Raw genomic sequence first — 14,894 nt, 5'->3', positions numbered from 1 at the left:
TGTATATGTGAACCCCCAAAAAATATATTTTGAATATCCATTTTCCTTACAAGCAGAGAGCTTCAAAGTTAGAAAAATGCAAAATTTTCATTTTTTTCATCAAATTTTGGGATTTTTCACCAAGAAAGGATGCAAGTTACCATAAAATTTTACCACTAAGTTAAAGAAGAATATGTCACGAAAAAACAATCTCGGAATCAGAATGATAACTAAAAGCATTCCAGAGTTATTAATGTTTAAAGTGACAGTGGTCAGAATTGCAAAAAACGCTCCGGTCCTTAAGGTATAAAATGGCCTGGTCCTTAAGGGGTTAAGCATCAATAAATAGTTTTCGGAATCGGAGTGGAAGGCGGCAATAGAGCAAAATGTTAACGGCACCCGGGATTCCCAGCCAGTCTCCCATGCCGGTACTTACCGGGCCCTTAGCTGGGTAGCAGTCTGCAATCTGACGAGAGCAGGCGCGTTCAGCTTAGGATGGCCGTTGACAGCTTCTCGCCCTTTATACTGTGCATTTAAGCATCAATAAATCCTTTTCAGAATCGGAACGGAAGGCGGCAACAGAGCAAAATGTCAACTGCACCCGGGATTCCCAGCCCGTCTCCCATGCCGGTACTTACTGGGCCCTAAGCTGGGTAGCAGTCTGCGATCTGACGAGAGCAGCCGCGTTCAGCTTAGGATGGCCGTTGACAGCTTCACGCCTTGTATACTGTGGATTTAAGCATCAATAAATATTTTTCTCAATCGGAGAGGAAGGCGGCAACAGAGCAAAATGTCAACTGCACCCGGGATTCCCAGCCAGTCTCCCATGCCGGTACTTACAGGGCCCTAAGCTGGGTAGCAGTTTGCGATCTGACGAGAGCAGGCGCGTTCAGCTTAGGATGGCCGTTGACAGCTTCACACCCTTTATACCCTTTATACCCTTTATACTGTGGATTTAAGAATCAATAAATCTTTTCAGAATCGGAGCGGAAGGCAGCAACAGAGCAAAATGTCAACTGCACCCGGGATTCCCAGCTAGTCTCCCATGCTGGTACTTACCAGGCCCTAAGCTGGGTAGCAGTCTGCGATCTGACGAGAACAGGCGCATTCAGCTTAGGATGGCCATAGACAGCTTCACACACTGTATACTGTGGATTTAAGCATCAATAAATCCTTTTTGAAATTGGAGCAGAAGGCGGCAACAGAGCAAAATGTCAACTGCACCCGGGATTCCCAGCCAGTGTCCCATGCCGGTACTTACCGGGCCCAAAGCTCTGTACCAGTCTGCGATCTGACGAGAGCAGGCGCGTTCGGCTTAGGATGGCCGTTTACAGCTTCTCGCCCTTTATACTGTGCATTTAAGCATCAATAAATCCTTTTCGGAATCGGAACGGAAGGCGGCAACAGAACAAAATGTCATCTGCACCCGGGATTCCCAGCCAGTCTCCCATGCCGTAACTTACTGGGCCCTAAGCTGGATAGCAGTCTGCGATCTGACGAGAGCAGGCACGTTCAGCTTAGGATGGCAGTTGACAGCTTCACACTTTGTATACTATGGATTTAAGCATCAATAAATATTTTTATTAATCGGAGAGGAAGGCGGCAACAGAGCAGAATGTCAATGGCACCTTGGATTGCCAGCCAGTCTCCCATGCCGGTACTTGCCGGGCAGCAGTCTGCGATCTGAGGAGAACAGGCACGTTCAGCTTAGGATGGCCGTTGACAGCTTCATGCCTTGTATACCGTCGATTTAAGCATCAATAAATCCTTTTTGGAATCAGAGCAGAAGGCGGCAACAGAGAAAAATGTCAACTGCACCCTGGATTCCCAGCCAGTCTCCCATGCCGGTACTTACCAGGCCCTAAGCTGGGTAGCAGTCTGCAAACTGATGAGAGCAGGCACGTTCAGCTTAGGATGGCTGTTGACAGCTTCACATCCTGTATATTGTGGATTTAAGCATCAATAAATCCTTTTCGGAATCTGAGCGGAAGGCGTCAACAGAGCAAAACGTCAACAGCACCCGGGATTCCCAGCCAGTCTCCTATGCTGGTACTTACCGGGCCCTAAGCTGAGTAGCAATTTGCGATCTGACGAGAGCAGTCGCGTTCAGCTTAGGATGGCCGTTGACAGCTTAAACCCTTTATACCCTTTATACCCTTTATACCCTTTATACCCTTTATACCCTTTTCGGAATCGGAGCGGAAGGCGGCAACAGAGCAAAATGTCAACGACACCTGGCATTCCCAGCCAGTCTCCCTTGCAGGTACTTACCGGGCCCTAAGCTGGGTAGCAGTCTGCGTTCTGACGAGAGCAGGCGCGTTCAGCTTAGGATGGCCGTTGACAGCTTCACGCTCTTTATACTGTGCATTTAAGCATCAATAAATCCTTTTCGGAATCGGAACGGAAGGCAGCAACAGAGCAAAATGTCAACGGCACCCGGGATTCCCAGCCAGTGTCCCATGCTGGTACTTACCGAGCCCTAAGATCTGTACCAGTCTGCGATCTGACGGGAGCAGGCGCGTTCAGCTTAGGATGGCCGTTGACAGCTTCACTCCCTTTATACCCTTTATAGCCTTTATACTGTGGATTTAAGCATAAATAAATCTTTTCAGAATCGGAGCGGAAGGCAGCAACAGAGCAAAATGTCAACTGCACCCAGGATTCCAAGCCAGTCACCCATGCTGGTATTTACCAAGCCCTAAGCTGGATAGCAGTCAGCGATCTGACGAGAGCTGGCGCGTTCAGCTTAGGATGGCTGTTGACAGCTTCATGCCCTTTATACTGTGCATTTAAGCATCAATAAATCCTTTTCGGAATCGGAACGGAAGGCTGCAACAGAGCAAAATGTCAACGGCACCCTGTTTTCCCTGCCAGTGTCCCATGCCGGTACTCACCGGGGCCTAAGATCTGTACCAGTCTGCGATCTGACGAGAGCAGGCGCGTTTAGCTTAGGATGGCCGTTGACAGCTTCACGCCTTCTATACTGTGGATTTAAGCATCAATAAATATTTTTATTAATCGGAGAGGAAGGCGGAAACAGAGCAAAATGTCAATGGCACCTTGGATTGCCAGCCAGGCTCCCATGCCGGTACTTGCCGGGCAGCAGTCTGCGATCTGAGGAGAGCAGGCACGTTCAGCTTAGGATGGCCGTTGACAGCTTCACGCAATTTATACTGTGCATTTAAGCATCAATAAATCCTTTTCGGAATCGGAGAGGAAGGCGGCAACAGAGCAAAATGTCAATAGCACCTTGGATTGCTAGCCAGTCTCCCATGCCCGTACTTGTCGGGCAGCAGTCTGCGATCTGACAAGAACAGGCACATTCAGCTTAGGATAGCCGTAGACGGCTTCACACCCTGTATACTGTGGATTTAAGCATCAATAAATCCTTTTCGGAATCGGAGCGGAAGGCGGCTACAGAGCAAAATGTCAACAACACCTGGGATTCCCAGCCAGTCTCCCATGCTGGTACTTACCGGGCCCTAAGCTGGGTAGCAGTCTGCGATCTGACGAGAGCAGGCGCGTTCAGCTTAGGATGGCCGTAGACATCTTCACACCCTGTATACTGTGGATTTAAGAATCAATAAATCCTTTTCGGAATCGGAGCGAAAGGCGGCAACAGAGCAAAATGTCAACGACACCTGGGATTCCCAGCCAGTCTCCCATGCTGGTACTTACCGGGCCCTAAGCTGGGTAGCAGTCTGCGTCCTGACGAGAGCAGGCGCGTTCAGCTTAGGATGGCCATCGACAGCTTCACACCTTGTATACTGTGGATTTAAGCATCAATAAATTCTTTTCGGAATCGGAGCGGAAGGCAGCAATAGAGCAAAATGTCAACGGCACCCGGGATTCCCAGCCAGTCTTCCATGCCAGTACTTACCGGGCCCTAAGCTGGGTAGCAGTCTGCGATCTGACGAGAGCAGGCGAGTTCAGCTTAGGATGGCCATTGACAGCTTCATGCTTTTTATACTGTGTATTTAAGCATCAATAAATCCTTTTCGGAATCGGAGAGGAAGGCGGCAACAGAGCAAAATGTCAATAGCACCTTGGATTGCCAGCCAGTCTCCCATGCCCGTACTTGCCAGGCAACAGTCTGCGATCTGACAAGAACAGGCACATTCAGCTTAGGATAGCCGTAGACGGCTTCACACCCTGTATACTGTGGATTTAAGCATCAATAAATTATTTTCGGAATCGGAGCGGAAGGCGGCAACAGAGCAAAATGTCAACGACACTTGGGATTCCCAGCCAGTCTCCCATGCTGGTACTTACCGGGCCCTAAGCTGGGTAGCAGTCTGCGATCTGACGAGAGCAGGCGCGTTCAGCTTAGGATGGCTGTTGACAGCTTCTCGCTCTTTATACTGTGCATTTAAGCATCAATAAATCCTTTTCGGAATCGGAACGGAAGGCGGCAACAGAGCAAAATGTCAACGGCAGCCGGGATTCCCAGCCAGTGTCCCATACCGGTACTTACCGGGCCCTAAGATCTGTACCAGTCTGCGATCTGACGAGAGCAGGCGCGTTAAGCTTAGGATGGCCGTCGACAGCTTCACACCTTGTATACTGTGGATTTAAGCATCAATAAATTCTTTTCGGAATAGGAGCGGAAGGCAGCAATAGAGCAAAATGTCAACAGCACCCGGGATTCCCAGCCAGTCTCCCATGCCAGTTTTTACCGGGCCCTAAGCTGGGTAGCTGTCTGCAATCTGACGAGAGGAGGCGAGTTCAGCTTAGGATGGCCGTCGACAGCTTCACATCTTGTATACTGTGCATTTAATCATCAATAAATCCTTTTCGGAATCGGAACGGAAGGCGGCAACAGAGCAAAATGTCAACTGCACCCGGGATTCCCAGCCAGTCTTCCATGCCAGTACTTACCACGCCCTAAGCTGGGTAGCAGTCTGCGATCTGACGAGAGCAGGCGCGTTCAGCTTAGGATGGCCATTGACAGCTTCATGCTTTTTATACTGTGCATTTAAGCATCAATAAATCCTTTTCGGAATCGGAGAGGAAGGCGGCAACAGAGCAAAATGTCAATAGCACCTTGGATTGGCAGCCAGACTCCCATGCCCATACTTGCCGGGCAGCAGTCTGCAATCTGACAAGAACAGGCGCATTCAGCTTAGGATAGCCGTAGACGGCTTCACACCCTGTATACTGTGGATTTAAGCATCAATAAATCCTTTTCGGAATCGGAGCGGAAGGCGGCAACAGAGCAAAATGTCAACGACACTTGGGATTCCCAGCCAGTCTCCCATGCTGGTACTTACCAGGCCCTAAGCTGGGTAGCAGTCTGCGATCTGACGAGAGCAGGCGCGTTCAGCTTAGGATGGCCGTTGACAGCTTCTTGCCCTTTATACTGTGCATTTAAGCATCAATAAATTATTTTCTGAATCGGAGCGGAAGGCAGCAATAGAGCAAAAAGTCAACAGCACCCGGGATTCCCAGCCAGTCTCCCATGCCAGTACTTACCGGGCCCTAAGCTGGGTAGCAGTCTGCGAACTGACGAGAGCAGGCGAGTTCAGCTTAGGATGGCCATTGACAGCTTCATGCTTTTTATACTGTGCATTTAATCATCAATAAATCCTTTTCGAAATCGGAACGGAAGGCGGCAACAGAGCAAAATGTCAACTGCACCCGGGATTCCCTGCCAGTCTCCCCTGCCGGTACTTACTGGGCCCTAAGCTGCGTAGCAGTCTGCGATCTGACGAGAGCAGGCGCGTTCAGCTTAGGATGGCCGTTGACATCTTCATGCCTTGTATACTGTGGATTTAAGCATCAATAAATATTTTTTTTAATCTGAGAGGAAGGCGGCAACAGAGCAAAATGTCAATAGCACCTTGGATTGGCAGCCAGACTCCCATGCCCATACTTGCCGGGCAGCAGTCTGCAATCTGACAAGAACAGGCGCATTCAGCTTAGGATAGCCGTAGACGGCTTCACACCCTGTATACTGTGGATTTAAGCATCAATAAATCCTTTTCGGAATCGGAGCAAAATGGCTACAGAGCTACAAAGCAAAATGTCAACAAAACCTGATATTCCCAGCCAGTCTCCCATGCTGGTACTTACCGGGCCCTAAGCTGGGTAGCGGGCTGCGATCTGACGAGAGCAGGTGCGTTCAGCTTAGGATGGCTGTTGACAGCTTCATGCCCTTTATACTGTGCATTTAAGCATCAATAAATCCTTTTCGGAATCGGAGAGGAAGGCGGCAACAGAGCAAAATGTCAATAGCACCTTGGATTGCCAGCCAGTCTCCCATGCCCGTACTTGCCGGGCAGCAGTCTGCGATCTGACAAGAACAGGTACATTCAGCTTAGGATAGCCGTAGACGGCTTCACACCCTGTATACTGTGGATTTAAGCATCAATAAATCCTTTTCGGAATCGGAGCGGAAGGCGGCTACAGAGCAAAATGTCAACAACACCTGGGATTCACAGCCAGTCTCCCATGCTGGTACTTACCGGGCCCTAAGCTGGGTAGCAGTCTGCGATCTGACAAGAACAGGCACATTCAGCTTAGGATAGCCGTAGACGGCTTCACACCCTGTGTACTGTGGATTTAAGCATCAATAAATCCTTTTCGGAATCGGAGCGGAAGGCGGCTACAGAGCAAAAAACTCAACAATACCTGGGATTCCCAGCCAGTCTCCCATGCTGGTACTTACCAATCCCTCAGCTGGGTAGCAGTCTGCGATCTGATGAGAGCAGGCGGGCTCAGCTTAGGAAGGCTGTTGATAGCTTCACGCCTTGTATACTGTGGATTTAAGCATCAATAAATCCTTTTCGGAATCGGAGCGGAAAGCGGCAACAGACCAAAACGTCAACAGCACCCTGGATTCCCAGCCAGTCTCCGATGCTGGTACTAACCAGCCCCTAAGCTGGGTAGCAGTCTGCAATCTGACGAGAGCAGACACGCTCAGCTTAGGATGGCCGTTGACAGCTTCACACCCTTTATACCCTTTATACCCTTTATACCCTTTATACTGTGGATTTTAGCATCAATAAATCCTTTTCGGATTCTGAGCGGAAGGCGGCATCATAGCAAAACGTCAACGGCACCCGGGATTTCCAGCCAGTCTCCCATGCCGGTACTTACCGGGCCCTAAGCTGGTTAACAGTCTGAGATTTGACGAGAGCAGGCGCATTCAGCTTAGGATGGAAAAATGACAGCTTCACGCCCTTTATACTGTGCATTTAAGCATCAATAAATCCTTTTCGGAATCGGAACGGAACGGAAGGCGGCAACAGAGCAAAATGGAAACTGCACCCGGGATTCCCAGCCAGTCTTCCTTGCTGGTACTTACCAGGCCCTAAGCTGGTTAGCAGTCTGCGATCTGATGAGAGCAGGCACATTCAGCTTAGGATGGCCGTTGACAGCATCACACCCTTTATACTGTGGATTTAAGCATCAATAAATCCTTTTAGGAATCAGAGCGGAAGGCGGCAACAGAGCAAAATGTCAATGGCACCTTGGATTGCAAGCCAGTCTCACATGCCGGTACTTACCGGGCCCTAAGCAGGGTAGCAGGCTGCGATCTGACAAGAGCAGGCACGTTCATCTTAGGATGGCCGTTAACAGCATCACACCCTTTATACTGTGGATTTAAGCATCAATAAATACTTTACGTAATCGGAGCGGAAGGCGGCAACAGAGAAAATGTCAAAGGCAGCCAAGATTCCCAGCCAGTTTCCAATGCCGGTACTTACCAAGCCCTAAGCTGGGTAGCAGTCTGCAATCTGACGAGAGCAGGCGCGCTCAACTTAGGATGGCCGTTCACAGCTTCTCACGCTTTATACTGTGGATTTAAGCATCAAAAAATTATTTTAGGAATAGGAGCGGAAGGCGGCAACAGAGAAAATGTCAACAGCAGCCAGGATTCCCAGCCAGTCTCCCATGCCGTTTCTTACCAAGCCCTAAGCTGGGTAGCAGTCTGCAATCTGACAAGCGCAGGCGGGTTCAGCTTAGGATGGCTGTTGATAGCGTCACTCCTTGTATACTGTGGATGTAAGCATCAATAAATGCTTTTCGGAATCAGAACGGAAGGCGGCAACAGAGCAAAATGTCATCTGCACCCGGGATTCCCAGCCAGTCTCCCATGCTGGTACTTACCGGGCCCTAAGCTGGGTAGCAATTTGCGATCTGACGAGAGCAGGCGCGTTCAGCTTAAGATGGCCGTTGACAGCTTCACACCTTTTATACTATGGATTTAGGCATCAATAAATCCTTTTCGGAATCCGAGCAGAAGGCAGCAACAGAGCAAAACGTTAACGGCAACTGGGATTACCAGCCAGTCTCCCATGCCGGTATTTACCGGGCCCAAAGCTAGGTAGCAGTCTGCGATCTTCCGAGAGCAGGCACGTTTAGCTTAGGATGGCCGTTGACAGCTTCACGCCTTGTATACTGTGGATTTAAGCATCAATAAATCCTTTTCGGAATCGGAGCAGAAAGCGGCAACAGAGCAAAATGTCAAATGCACCCGGGATTCCCAGCCAGTCTCCCAGGCTGGTACTTACCAGGCCATAAGCTGGGTAGCAGTCTGCGATCTGACTAGAGCAGACGCATTCAGCTTAGGATGGCCGTTGACAGCTTCATGCTTTTTATACTGTGCATTTAATCATCAATAAATCCTTTTCGAAATCGGAACGGAAGGCGGCAACAGAGCAAAATGTCAACTGCACCCGGGATTCCCAGCCAGTCTCCCATGCCGGTACTTACTGGGCCCTAAGCTGCGTAGCAGTCTGCGATCTGACAAGAGCAGGCGCATTCAGCTTAGGATGGCCGTTGACATCTTCACGCCTTGTATACTGTGGATTTAAGCATCAATAAATATTTTTTTTAATCTGAGAGGAAGGCGGCAACAGAGCAAAATGTCAATAGCACCTTGGATTGCCAGCCAGACTCTCATGCCCATACTTGCCGGGCAGCAGTCTGCAATCTGACAAGAACAGGCGCATTCAGCTTAGGATAGCCGTAGACGGCTTCACACCCTGTATACTGTGGATTGAAGCATCAATAAATCCTTTTCGGAATCGGAGCAAAATGGCTACAGAGCTACAGAGCAAAATGTCAACAAAACCTGATATTCCCAGCCAGTCTCCCATGCTGGTACTTACCGGGCCCTAAGCTGGGTAGCAGTCTGCGATCTGACGAGAGCAGGCGCGTTCAGCTTAGGATGGCTGTTGACAGCTTCATGCCCTTTATACTGTGCATTTAAGCATCAATAAATCCTTTTCGGAATCGGAGAGGAAGGCGGCAACAGAGCAAAATGTCAACAACACCTGGGATTCCCAGCCAGTCTCCCATGCTAGTACTTACCGGGCCCTAAGCTGGGTAGCAGTCTGCGATCTGAAGCGTGCAGGCGCGTTCAGTTTTGGATGGCCGTCGACAGCTTCACACCTTGTATACTGTGGATTTAAGCATCAATAAATTATTTTCGGAATCGGAGCGGAAGGCAGCAATAGAGCAAAATGTCAATGGCACCCGGGATTCCCAGCCAGTCTTCCATGCCAGTACTTACCGGGCCCTAAGGTGGGTAGCAGTCTGCGATCTGACGAGAGCAGGCACGTTCAGCTTAGGATGGCCATTGACAGCTTCATGCTTTTTATACTGTGCATTTAAGCATCAATAAATCCTTTTCGGAATCGGAGAGGAAGGCGGCAACAGAGCAAAATGTCAATAGCACCTTGGATTGCCAGCCAGTCTCCCATGCCCGTACTTTCCCGGGCAGCAGTCTGTGATCTGACAAGAACAGGCACATTCAGCTTAGGATAGCCGTAGACGGCTTCACACCCTGTATACTGTGGATACTGTGGATTTAAGCATCAATAAATCCTTTTCGGAATCGGAGCGGAAGGCGGCAACAGAGCAAAATGTCAACGACACTTGGGATTCCCAGCCAGTCTCCCATGCTGGTACTTACCGGGCCCAAAGCTAGGTAGCAGTCTGCGATCTGACAAGAGCAGGCGCGTTCAGCTTAAGATGGCCGTTGACAGCTTCACACCCTTTATACTGTGGATTTAAGCATCAATAAATCCTTTTCGGAATCCGAGCGGAAGGCAGCAACAGAGCAAAACGTTAACGGCACCCGGGATTCCCAGCCAGTCTCCCATGCCGGTACTTACTGGGCCCAAAGCTAGGTAGCAGTCTGCGATCTGACAAGAGCAGCCACATTTAGCTTAGGATGGCCATTGACAGCTTCACGCCTTGTATACTGTGGATTTAAGCATCAATAAATTCTTTTCGGAATCGGAGCGGAAACAGAGCAAAATGTCAACTGCACCCGGGATTCCCAGCCAGTCTCCCATGCCGGTACTTACCGGGCAGCAGTCTGCGAACTGACTAGAGCAGGCGCGTTCAGCTTAGGATGGCTGTTAACAGCATTACAACCTTTATGCCCTTTATACCCTTTATACCCTTTATACTGTGGATTTAAGCATCAATAAATACTTTACGTAATCGGAGCGGAAGGCAGCAACAGAGAAAATGTCAACGGCACCCAGTATTCCCAGCCAGTACTTCCCAATCCCTAAGCTGGGTAGCAGTCTGCGATCTGACGAGAGCAGGCGGGATCAGCTTAGGATGGCTGTTAATAGCTTCACGCCTTGTATGCTGTAGATTTAAGCATCAAAAAATCCTTTTAGGAATTGGAGCGGAAGGTGGCAACAGAGCAAAATGTCAACAACACCTGGGATTCCCAGCCAGTCTCCCATGCTGGTACTTACCAATCCCTAAGCTGGGTAGCAGTCCTCAATCTGACGAGAACAGGCACGTTCAGCTTAGGATGGCCGTTAACAGCATCACATCCTTTATACTGTGGATTTAAGCATCAATAAATACTTTACGTAATCGGAGCGGAAGGCGGCAACTGAGAAAATGTCAACAGCACCCAGGATTCCCAGCCAGTCTCCCATGCTGGTACTTACCAATCCCTAAGCTGGGTAGCAGTCTGCGATCTGATGAGAGCAGGCGGGCTCAGCTTAGGAAGGCTGTTGATAGCTTCACGCCTTGTATACTGTGGATTTAAGCATCAATAAATCCTTTTCGGAATCGGAGCGGAAAGCGGCAACAGACCAAAATGTCAACAGCACCCTGGATTCCCAGCCAGTCTCCGATGCTGGTACTTACCAGCCCCTAAGCTGGGTAGCAGTCTGCAATCTGACGAGAGCAGACACGCTCAGCTTAGGATGGCCGTTGACAGCTTCACACCCTTTATACCCTTTATACCCTTTCTACCCTTTATACCCTTTATACCCTTAATACTGTGGATTTAAGCATCAATAAATCCTTTTCGGATTCTGAGCGGAAGGCGGCATCATAGCAAAACGTCAACGGCACCCGGGATTTCCAGCCAGTCTCCCATGCCGGTACTTACCGGGCCCTAAGCTGGGTAACAGTCTGAGATTTGACGAGAGCAGGCGCATTCAGCTTAGGATGGAAAAATGACAGCTTCACGCCCTTTATACTGTGGATTTAAGCATCAATAAATCCTTGTCGGAATCAGAGCGGAAGGCGGCAACAGAGCAAAATGTCAACTGCACCCATGCCGGTACTTACCAGGCCCTAAGCTGGGTAGCAGTCTGCAAACAGACGAGAGCAGGCACGCTCAGCTTAGGATGGCCATTGACAGCTTCACACCCTGTATATTGTGGATTTAAGCATCAATAAATCCTTTTCCGAATCGGAGCGGAAGGCGGCAACAAATTAAAATGTCAACTGCACCCGGGATTCCCAGGGACAGCTTGACAGCTTCACAGCTTCACAGCTTCACACCTTGTATACTGTGGATTTAAGCATAAATAATTAATTTTCGGAATCGGAGCAGAAACAGAGCAAAATGGCAACTGCACCCGGGATTCCCAGCCAGTCTCCCATGCTGGTACTTACCAGGCTCTAAGCTGGGTAGCAGTCTGCGATCTGACGAGAACAGGCGCATTCAGCTTAGGATGGCCATTGACAGCTTCTTGCCTTGTATACTGTAAATTTAAGCATCAATAAATCCTTTTCGGAATCGGAGCAGAAAACGAACAAAATGTCAACTGCACCCGGGATTCCCAGCCAGTCTCCCATGCTGGTACTTGCCAGGCCCTAAGCTGGGTAGCAGTCTGTGATCTAACGAGAACAGGCGCATTCAGCTTAGGATGGCCGCAGACGTCTTAACACCCTGTATACTGTGGATTTAAGCATCAATAAATCCTTTTCGGAATCGGAGCGGAAGGCGTCAACAGAGCAAAATGTCAACTGCACCCGGGATTCCCAGCCAGTGTCCCATGCCGGTACTTACCGGGCCCTAAGATCTGTACCAGTCTGCGATCTGACGAGAGAAGGCGCGTTCAGCTTAGGATGGCCGTCGACAGCTTCACACCTTGTATACTGTGGATTTAAGCATCAATAAATTATTTTCGGAATCGGAGCAAAAGCCGTCAATAGAGCGAAATGTCAACGGCAACCGGGATTGCCAGCCAGTCTCCCATGCCGTTACTTACCGGGCCCTAAGCTCGGTAGAAGTCTGCGATCTGACAAGAGCAGGCGCGTTCAGCTTAGGAAGGCTGTTGACAGCTTCTTGCCCTTTATACTGTGCATTTAAGCATCAATAAATCCTTTTCGGAATCGGAACGGAACGGAAGGCGGCAACAGAGCAAAATGTCCACTGCACCCGGGATTCCCAGCAAGTTTCCCATGCCGGTACTTACCGGGCCCTAAGCTGGGTAGCAGTCTGCGATCTGACGAGAGCATGCGCGTTCAGCTTAGGATGGCCGTTGACAGCCTCACGCCTTGTATACTGTGGATTTAAGCATCAATAAATATTTTTATTAATCGGAGAGGAAGGCGGCAACAGAGCAAAATGTCAATGGCACCTTGGATTGCCAGCCAGTCTCCCATGCCGGTACTTGCCGGGCAGCAGTCTGCGATCTGAGGAGAGCAGGCACATTCAGCTTAGGATGGCCGTTGACATCTTCACGCCTTGCATACTGTGGATTTAAGCATCAATAAATCCTTTTTGGAATCAAAGCGGAAGGCGGCAACAGAGCAAAATGTCAACTGCACCCGGGATTCCCAGCCAGTCTCCCATGCCGGTACTTACCAGGCCCTAAGCTGGGTAGCAGTCTGCAAACTGACGAGAGCAGGCACGTTCAGCTTAGGATGGCCATTGACAACTTCACACACTTTATACTGTGTATTTAAGCATCAATAATTCTTTTTCGAAATCGGAACGGAAGGGAAGGCGGCAACAGAGCAAAATGTCTACTGCACCCGGGTTTCCCAGCCAGTCTCCCATGCTGATACTTACCGGGCCCTAAGGGACATTTTGCTCTGTTGCCGCCTTCTGCTCCGATCTGACGAGAGCAGGCACGTTCAACTTAGGATGGCCGTTAACAGCATCACACCCTTTAAAATGTGAATTTAAGCATCAATAAATCCTTTTCCGAATCGGAGCGGAAGGCGGCAACAGAGCAAAATGTCAACTGCACCCGGGATTCCAAGCCAGTCTCCCATGCCGGTACTTACCGGGCCCTAAGCTGGGCAGCAGTCTGCGATCTGACGAGAGCAGGCACGTTCAGCTTAGGATGGCCGTTGACAGCTTCTCGCCTTGTATACTGTGGATTTAAGCATCAATAAATATTTTTATTAATCGGAGAGGAAGGCGGCAACAGAGCAAAATGTCAATGGCACCTTGGATTGCCAGCCAGTCTCCCATGCCGGTACTTGCCGGGCAGCAGTCTGCGATCTGAGGAGAGCAGGTACGTTCAGCTTAGGATGGCCGTTGACAGCTTCACGCCTTGTATACAGTGGATTTAAGCATCAATAAATCCTTTTTGGAATCAAAGCAGAAGGCGGCAACAGAGCAAAATGTCAAATACACCCAGGATTCCCAGCCAGTCTCCCATGCTGGAACTTACCGGTTCCAAAGTTGAGTAGCAATTTGCGATCTGACGAGAGCAGGCACGTTCAGTTTAGGATGGCCGTTGACAGCTTCTCACCCTTTATACTGTGCATTTAAGCATCAATAAATCCTTTTCGGAATCGGAGCGGAAGGCGGCAACAGAGCAAAATGTCAACTGCACCCGGGATTCCCAGCCAGTCTCCCATGCTGGTACTTACCAGGCCCTAAGATGGGTAGCAGTATGCTATCTGATGAGAGCAGGCGCGTTCAGCTTAGGATGGCCGTTGACAGCTTCACTCCTTGTATACTGTGGATTTAAGCATCAATAAATATTTTTATTAATCGGAGAGGAAGGAAGCAACAGAGCAAAATGTCAACTGCACCCAGGATTCCCAGCCAGTCTCCCATGCCGGTACTTACCAGGCCCTAAGCTGGGTAGCAGTCTGCAAACTGACAAAAGCAGGCACGTTCAGCTTAGGATGGCCGTTGACAGCTTCACACCCTGTATATTGTGGATTTAAGCATCAATAAATCCTTTTCGGAATCGGAGCAGAAACAGAGCAAAATGTCAACTGCACCCGGGATTCCCAGCCAGTCTCCCATGCTGGTATTTACCTGGCCCTAAGCTGGGTACCAGTCTGCGATATGATGAAAACAGGCGCATTCAGCTTAGGATGGCCGTAGACAGCTTCAAACCCTGTATACTGTGGATTTAACCCCTTAAGGACCAAGGACGTACCGGTACGTCCTTGGTCCTGCTCTTCTGATATAACGCGGGGTTACACAGTAACCCCGCGTCATATCATGGCGGGCCCGGCGTCATAGTGAAGCCGGGACCCGCCTCTAATAGCGCGCAGCGCCAATCGCGGCGCCGCGCGCTATTAACCCTTTAGCCGCGCGCTCAAAGCTGAGCCGTGCGGCTAAAAGTGAAAGTGAAAGTTCCCGGCCAACTCAGTCGAGCTGTTCGGGATAGCCGCGGCTAATCGCGGCATCCCGAACAGCTGACAGGACAGCGGGAGGGCCCCTTCCT

The 14,894-nt window shown here is 49.8% G+C and overlaps 3 pseudogenes; all 3 read right to left on the bottom strand.

Moving 5' to 3' along the window:
* Positions 1-2,201: 2,201 nt before the first annotated feature.
* Positions 2,202-2,321, bottom strand: LOC130352122 (5S ribosomal RNA; annotated as a pseudogene).
* A 1,085-nt stretch (positions 2,322-3,406) lies between these two features.
* Positions 3,407-3,526, bottom strand: LOC130347040 (5S ribosomal RNA; annotated as a pseudogene).
* A 1,674-nt stretch (positions 3,527-5,200) lies between these two features.
* Positions 5,201-5,320, bottom strand: LOC130352705 (5S ribosomal RNA; annotated as a pseudogene).
* Positions 5,321-14,894: the final 9,574 nt, after the last annotated feature.

The sequence above is a fragment of the Hyla sarda genome, chromosome 1 (assembly GCF_029499605.1).
Source record: "Hyla sarda isolate aHylSar1 chromosome 1, aHylSar1.hap1, whole genome shotgun sequence".
NCBI classification, from domain to species: Eukaryota; Metazoa; Chordata; class Amphibia; order Anura; family Hylidae; genus Hyla; species Hyla sarda.
The sequence above is the reverse complement of the archived record's forward strand: the minus strand, read 5'-3'. Positions and strand labels throughout refer to the sequence as shown.